A 9,015-nucleotide genomic window follows, 5' to 3' on the forward strand; every position below is an offset into this window, starting at 1 on the left:
CACATAGTTGAAAACCTCAAATCCACAAAACAACTCATGAGCATGCATTGACAAAGATGTAAACATTTATCTGTAATTTCAAACAAATATTTTACTCTCCCAGGAGGTGGGGGTTTTTAAATATCAAAACAGAAAGCATCCTTGGAACTACTGAATAGAAATTTCATCTTCATCCTGGTTTTGCCTTTCTCTCTCAAGGCTCACATTTTTAGCAAGTGAGGCTAGGATTTAGGTGTTTGTTTTTTTTTTGTTTTATTTGTTTTGTTTTTTGTTTTATTTTGTTTTTAAAGCTCCAAGTAGCATTGTAATAATGGTAGAGGGCATTTTCCATAATACTCCTGGAAGCATCTGAGAGACCTTGGTACTTCTTCCAAACTCTAAAACTTGGGCTAGAATTATTCATCACAAGATTGCTGAGATCCAGTCACCTATAAGCAGAAAAGACACGAAGCAGAAAATGCAGCAGGAGGACTAAAATGCAACACACATTCACAGCTGCTATGGGTGGGGGAAGGGTGATGGGAAATTTCAGAAAGAGATAATTATGTTCCAGATAATTAAAAAGAGGAAGAACTCCATAGCACAAAGTTACTCCTTTTAATATTTCTTTAGTGAACAACTATTCTGGGCTGGACATAGATCAGTCCCCTAGTAGTTTAGGTTCAATATTAAGACAAAATGAAACATCTATCGGCCAATCAACAGTTTAAAAAAAAAAGGAAATTTACTTAAGCCTAGCAGGAGTTAGACATTCTCAAAGGAAAGGTATTAGTTAATTTAACTGAGCAAACCTCTCATTGAGATTCACCAGTCAAGCATATGAAAGAATCCCATTCAACTCCTCCTGGCTATTTTGTACTCAGGTAAAGATAAATGATTTCAACCAGCTGAGCCTTAGTCCTTTGAATAAACATGCTTGAACAATATCTCAATCCTGTTACAGACAACACACACATACACACTCACACTCACACACAGAGAAGTGGGAGTTAGGCTATTATTCTATTCGAGTGTTCAATAAAACAGAAAACAAAAATCATTGAGGGAATACTTTTTTTTTTTTGTTTTGGGGGATGTTTTTGTAATTGCAATAACAAATTGAACTAAATCTTCTAGCAGGACACCTGGAAGCAGACAGTTAATCAATAAATCAATTAGCAAACATTAATAAGCACCTACATAAAAGTAGGGTCAAGCAGTTGTTTAGCCACTAAAGACCTATTAATTAATATATACCAACCAATTAGGTTAAAGTATTGCTTAAAACTTCCACATATCACTAAGAACAAAAATGATGAGGATTTAGATTGTGATAGATAGACTAGAGATTACAAGATGAGTGAAGATAGAGAACTGAACCACCTATTTTACCCAAAAGAGAAAATTCAAATCCTGACTTGGTCTTTAACAAGTTATACTACTCTTAGTTTCAGTTTCCTTAGCTGTAAAATTATACTTCATAAAAAAAAAAAAAAAAGATTTGTTGTTGTTTTGTTTTTCAGTTGTTTCAGTCATGTCCAACTCTTCATGATCCATTTGGGTTTTCTTAAAAAAAAATACTGAGGGGCAGCTAGGTGGCGCAGTGGATAGAGCACCAGCCTTGAATTCAGGAGGACCTGAGTTCAAATTTGGTCTCTGAGACTTAACACTTCCTAGCTGTGTGACCCTGGGCAAGTCACTTAACCCCAGCCTCAAAATAAATAAATAAATAAATAAATACTGGGATGGTTTGCCATTTCTTTCTCCAATGGTTTAAGGCAAAGAGAAGTTAAGTGATTTGCCAAGAATCACAAAGCTTAAAAATGTCTAGGTCAGAATTGAACTCAGGCCTTACTGGCTGCAAGCCTACTACTTTATCTCTACTCTACCTAGTTGCCTAAAAGCTGACTATAAGCACAATTTTATATATTTTTAAAATGAAAATCAGGGGGATTACCTCTTTACCAATTTACAAATAAGTCAAATGTCTGTCAACTCCTTGAACAATACTTTCCTTCAGATCCTGATCAAGAAGGCCTAGGACTTGAGATTACCAGGAATAGCAGTACATGCTACACCAGCAGCTTTACTTCCAAACCAGTTCCTTCCTCATCATTCATGGAAGCAATCTATCTGGGCATATAACTGCTTCTGTAGAAACTGGAGTCTCCTTTTCCTCAGCAGCTTGAAGATCTGAAAAAGAAGATGTTTATCACAAAAGTGCTTGGTCTTGTCAACTAGTTTGATTTTAGAAATGTATAACTTTTTATCAGAGAAAATGGCATTAAAGAATTCTCATTGTCATATGCCTTGTAATTGTACCTGAGGGACCAATGAGAATTTCCATCAGATCTGAAATTTAAATTCCCTGCATGTATTTTCTCTTGCTACTAAAATGTGAATCCCTTGAGATAGTTTTGCTTTTCTATTTGTACCCCAATCACTTAGTATAGAGTGTATATATATATATATATATATATACATATATATATATATATATACACATATACTATAGTATAGTATATAGTGCACATACTATGTATGGACATAATGTATAATTATTTAATTATCCATTTGTTTGCTCCTAGTTCCATTCTTATTTGTGTAATTTAAAAGAGGAGGATGAATTGGTGAGTAATGTGGACTGTACCTCAACTATTCAAAAATATTTCATTAGCTTTGGTTTAAATTCTCAAGTGTATGACCCCTGTTTTTAGCTATATTACTTTTCTATGACATCCCAATTCATTTACCATGGAAGAGTCTAAGTTTTGAGAGTAACTCTTCTTCAGGAAGGAAGAAAGGAAGGAAAAAGACAACAAAAATATAATGGTAAAATATAATGTTATATAGTTCCTCTTTCCTTCCGAAATAAAACAATCTGATGTTTTGGATAGAAGTTAACTTTGGAGTATGCCAGTTTTTTGACCATGAATAGATTACCCAAATCTCATTACTCAAAGTAACTCTCTAAGACTAAGTGAGAGTTAAACATGTTAAGTTGCATCAATATATAGAATTTCCAGACCAGGAGATCCTTGAGGTAGTGAAGTAATATGTTGAGAATCCATCTCTTTATCCCATAACACATCTCTAAATATTAGGAAAAAATTCTCTTAAAAATTAAAATCATTTTTATATAATCTGTTGCAACAATGTTCTATTCTCTTCTTATAACAAATCATATTTTTGGTTTTATATAGTTCTTTTGATCATAATATTATGCTACATTTTTAGTGTATTAACAACTAATATGAACAATGGTCTTGTGAGATAGATGGAGCAACAACTATTATTGCTATCATTATTACTGTGGTTGTTATTTCTCATGTAAGGAAAATTTGGTTCAGAGAAGCTATATGAATGATTGAAAATTAAAAGTTTATTACTGATCCATTTGACTTTTAAAAAATGTATTTTTATTTTTTACTCAATAATCAAAAATATACAAATATGTCAATATTCAAATAACCATAAGGATTAAACAGTATTTTATTAATGTCTATACTCTGTTTGCTTTTTAAGAATAATAATTATAACCAAGTTCTGTTTTGTTTTGTTTTGTTTTTTCTATAATCCTTGGTACTAGAGGACAATGAGTTTATGAGATATCTGAGACTAGGGAATACACAGATACAGCAGGCTGAGTCATACTAATTTATTCTAGGTTTGGTACCAGTGTGGTGAGCTCTTGGTAGGTAGGAAGGTAGAAAAGCTAAAATAATGATACTTTATTGCATTAATAGATTTAAATTTTATCATCTTCTGATTACATTTTTTGTCAAAAATTAAAAAAAAATCTTTAAACAAAAAAAGAATTGACTTTGAATCTTCCTGTTGATTCAGTTGTGCAAAAAAGTAGTGACTACCATATTTGATTATCCTGTATCAGTTTGATCTGTTCTTTGTAGTGTGCTGTTGTCTCCAGAAGCTGCCGATCACTCTCTGGGAAGAGATCTGCTGTGTCAACTCAAATCTCTCGGACAGATTCTTCTTCCTGTAGAGAACCATTGTCTCCAGACAATTGCGGTTAACTCTTGTCCAGAGAAGTGACTTCCCTTTCTGCAGAGAGCCGAGTCAAGCCTTATGTAGCGCACAGACTTCTTCTTCTCTGGAGTGCTGTCCTCTTTTATCCTCCCAGAGAATGGGCGTGGGATAATGCAAGGGCTTCTGGGAAGATGTACTCCAACTAATGAACTTGCTCCTCTTAGAATTCCTAAGAATTCTTTTAAAGGCCCAAACCAAAGGTCTGAGCCAGAAAACTGTCAAGTCAACCTGAGTTCTCACCTTGTAATTGTCCAGACCACCTGAATTCTCACCTTGTCACTGTCCAGACAACCTGAGTTCTCACCTGGTAATCCTAACAGTTCTTTTATCTTTTTTTTTTCTTTTCCTTTCTTTTTTTCCTACAAATATATGGCTTTACTTTCATTATATTTCTTTCAAACAGATAAAGTACTATATAAGTTCTCAAAAAAATTATTTCTTTGATCCTTTTTCTTTCATTGCCTAATGAGTTGCCAAGGTATAGCAGGGTTATGACAGAAAATTTAGAATCAGCACTTTGTGAAGCAGGTTGTCTGTCAGTCAAATGTGAGAATTATTTTAGTCAATAACATAATGAGATAGGGTGCTCACTTTTTAAAGTGTTCACTAAATTGTTTGGCTATTGCATTTCATTTATATCCACAGCCTATTTTGGTTTAACTTGATTCATCTAAGTATTTTGATCAATTAAGATCTTATTCCATAGCCCTGAAATCTTTTCAGAGATTATATAAATATTAAAAGTTTTTCAATCTTCATCATCATGTTATTCTAGAAGGGTTTATATATATATATATATATATATATATATATATATATATATGTATGTATATATATATATATATATATATATATATATATATATATATATATATATATATATATATATATATATATATATATATATATATATATATATATATGTATGTATGTATGTATATATCTGCTTAATGTAAATGGAAAGAACTTAGTATATGTGGAAAGAAATAGAGCTAAAAGGAGCTAGTTTAATCCCTTCATTCATTAGATGAGGAAACTGAAATCCTAAAAGGAAGATTTTTCCAAAGTTACATATGTAGTAAGTATCAAGTTGGGGACTGAAACCAGGTCATGTATATGTATTCTATAGGGATTCACTGTCTATGTACATAGAAAGTATTAGTTCCCCAAATATTTTAATTTATAATAGATAAATATGGGTATTCATGATACCAATGTAAACAAATGAAGTGCATTTCTTTTGCATTTTTGCATTAATTGACCTATTTGAACAGACTTCTGGAGGGATAATATTTCACATAATGTAAGCCCCTACTATTTAACCCTTATCCAACTTTCAGGACAATCATAAGAGCAATATGGAACTTATAAGATTGTTATATTTTTTTTTAAAATAGCGTTCATTGTGTGAAGAACATAAAATTAGATATTTGGGGATCTCATGTTAGAAGCAAATTTGAAATTAGAGCATCTTGATTCCTAATCTATCATGAATCTATTAAAATTATATGTCAGTTATCTTGTATTTCAAAACTGAATCCCCCTGTATCTCCCATTTGGATGACTACAGCTTAGGTGAACTGGTCATACTCCAAATCCCCATTACACTTACACGTGATTACAGCTCCTGGTTTGTGTTCAGTTCAGGAATAAGTGTAATGTTCCGGCTAGCTTTCTGTCATAATCAGACCCAGTCTCCTCTAGCAGTATAACAGTTTGCTAGTCTCAATCAGTCTCTAACTCTGATTTTGGCCCCAGTCTTAGAGGGACAAATACCATATTTTTGGCATTTGTCCAAATACCCTATTACAATTATATCATTACAGTATATGGAGTATGTGTGAACTATAAAACCATTATATAATCATGCTAAGTACTAAGTATATGTATATTAGAGAACCATTATCTCATCAATTCCTCTGAGTTAACAGTTAATTAACTCCTTGTTTCAAGAGTTCAGGCTCTCTACAAATAAGCACTTCTTGTGTCAATTTTTAGAGCCTTGAATAGTTAATAGTGATAACATAAAATGAAATTGAGGAGTTTAACAAAATAAGGAGTTTATATTTTTTCTGGATGATTCAACTTAAATAGAAATATGGGCTACAAAATTATTTGAGGAGAGAAATGTCATAAAAAAAAATGCACCTACAAGTTGCAAATTCAAGGGTGTCTTGGTGTCTAAGAAGCAAAGCAGAGGAGAAAACACATCCCAGCTATTTGAAAACTTGTATGAAGGGGACAAAAAGAATCGAAAGTTCACAAAATAGTTGGCTAACCACAAAAGCATTCTATGTCATAAATGATGAATAGGAGTCCTCCAACAAGGACATGACTTAGACTTAATTAAGACTCATAGAAGTATATATTGGTATCAGGCTAGAATTCAAATTTGGTTTTATTCTCATTTCCATTGTCTCTCTACAATACTATACCACCACTATTTAAGTATTCTTAGTAGGATATAAGGGTGTGATTTTATTTGTGTGTGGCTTAAGGTAGAAAAAGATTATATAATATAATATGGAGCATACTTATTAAGTTTAAAAAAAACACAAGTATGCCATTTCATTTTATTCAACAGCAATAGCAATGTGCATTTTACTATTGCATAAAACTGTGAAAATACTTTTACTCTATATATGTCTCTCTGTGCCAAAAGTGTTTCTTGCACACAATGAAGGATTCCGTTTTTTTAATCCTATCTGCTCCCTAGCAGATATGGGAGAGTTCACTTCATTCACATTCACAGTTATGATCATCAGCTCTGTATTTTCTTCCATCCTATTTTCTCCCTGCATATACTTTTGTTCTCTCTTTCTACCCTGTTCTCACTGTGTCTATCCTGTCCCTCCCTTTCCTTTCTTTTTTCTCATCCCACTTCTTTATAGGGTTAGATAAATTTCTATACCCAACAGAGATTATGTTATTCCCTCTCAGAGTCAAAACTAATGAGATAAAGCTTCAGGCAGTACTCATCCCCCTCCCTTCTTTCACTCAATTGTAATAGATCTTTCGCATCTCTTCCAGTGATCTAATTGTCCCATTATACCTCCCCTTTCATCTCTTCCTAGTATAGACCTTTTCTCATCACTTAATGTCCTTCTTTATGTCATCACAGAGTCAAACTACATCCTCAATCCATGTGATGTTCCCCTCTGTCTGCCCCAGTAATAGATATAGTTCTCAAGAGTGATAGATATAATTTTCCCCTCTAGGGATTTAATCTTGAGTCCTGTGTTTGTAGACTACATTTTCTGTTTATTTCTGTTTTGTTTTGTTTTGTTTTGTTTTGTTTCCCCAATAGAAATTATTTAAATTCTCTTACTTCATTGAAGCTCCATCTCCTCCCTTGAAAGATCATGCAGAGTCTCACTGGGTAGTTAATTCTTGGTTATAACCCCAGATCCTTTGCCTTCTGGATTATGGCATTCCAGAACCCCCCAATCCTTTATTATAGAAGCTGCCAGAAGCAGGGAAATTCTGATAATTGCTCCTTGATATGTGAATTGTTTTTGTCTGGCAGCTTGCAGTATTTTTTCCTTAAGATTATATTTCTGGAGTTTTGCAACAATGTTCCTTGGACTTTTCCTAGTGAGATCTCTTTCTGGAGGTGATTGATGGATAGAATAGTGGGTCAGTTTTTTCTTGATGACTTCTTATAGAATGCTATCCAGCTGCTTTTTTTGGACATAGCTCCCAGGTTAGCCAATAACTTTTAAATCTTATCAGGATCTGTTTTCCAGGTTGGCTATTTTTTCATTGAGGTATTTCATATTTTCTTCCATGTTTCCATTGTTTTTATTTAGCTTCATTGATTCTTACTGTCTCAGAGTCATTAGCTTCATTTGCCTGTTCTAGTTTTTAAGGTGGGATTTTCAGTTAGCTTTTGTATCTCTTTTTTTCCATTTGGTTAATTCTACTTTTGAAGGCATTGTTTTCTTCATTGGGTTGTTTTTTGCATTTGGCCAATTGCATTTTTTAAGAAGTTGTTTTCTTCCGTCAATTTTTTGCTTCTTTTTCCAAGCTGTTGACTCTCTTTTGAATACCTCTCATTTCCTTTCTCATTTTTTTTTCTTCTGCCTCTCTTATTTGCCTTTTAAAGTCTTTTATGAGTGCTCTGAAGAAGTGTCTTTGGGCTTGAGACCAATTCATATTGCTCTTGGAGATTTGCTCTGTGTACATTCTATCCTTTTTGAGTGTACGTTTTGGTCTGCTTTTTCACCATAGTAGCTTTCTATGGTCGAGGTTCTTTTCCATTTCTTGTTCAGTTTGTTTCCTTTTCTTTTGCTATTTCTTCTTTTATTTTTATTTTTATGGTTGAGCTGTGCTCCTGGACTAAAGGGGGTGCTGTCCCCAGCTTCCTATGGATCTCTGAGCCTCAGCTTTGAGCACAGAGCCCCCTTGGGTTTGCAGGGGGAGCTCTGCCTGCTGTCAGCAAATAGCCTGGTTTCCCAGCATTTGCCTTCTGAGCTGAGACTGGAAGCTGCCCCCCTGCTGTGCTCCTTACTGAGCCAGGACTGACGGTCTTAGTTGCTGATTGGCTGGGACTAAGCCCTTCTCACTGGCTTTCCCAGAGTCTGCCTGAGCCAGACTGAACACCCTTTTCACCTGAGACTGACCTTTCTTGAAGTGTTTCCAATCTACGTTGAGCAGAGAGCGGGTCCATTACGTCAGATTGCTCACAGGTGTGTTTCATGTGGTTTTACCGGGGACACTGGGAGACCCTGAGCAGCTTCCTGTCTTCACTCTGCCATCTTGGCTCCACTCTCGGAAATCAGGCTGGAGAATTCTAAACTCGACAAGATTACATTGCTAATATTGCTTATTGGGCGATGAATGATGATGATCTAAGCCTAATTTCAGTGAAAAAGCTTTCCACCTTCAACAATACTTACAAATAGATAGCCCTTTCCCAGAAATTCATGTTTTATATTTAATAAATATTAAGTTGCAGTATTTTTTTCTGCTCTTTTTGTGAATGTTATC

The sequence above is a fragment of the Sminthopsis crassicaudata genome, chromosome 1, assembly GCF_048593235.1.
Source record: "Sminthopsis crassicaudata isolate SCR6 chromosome 1, ASM4859323v1, whole genome shotgun sequence".
In the NCBI taxonomy this organism is placed as follows: domain Eukaryota; kingdom Metazoa; phylum Chordata; class Mammalia; order Dasyuromorphia; family Dasyuridae; genus Sminthopsis; species Sminthopsis crassicaudata.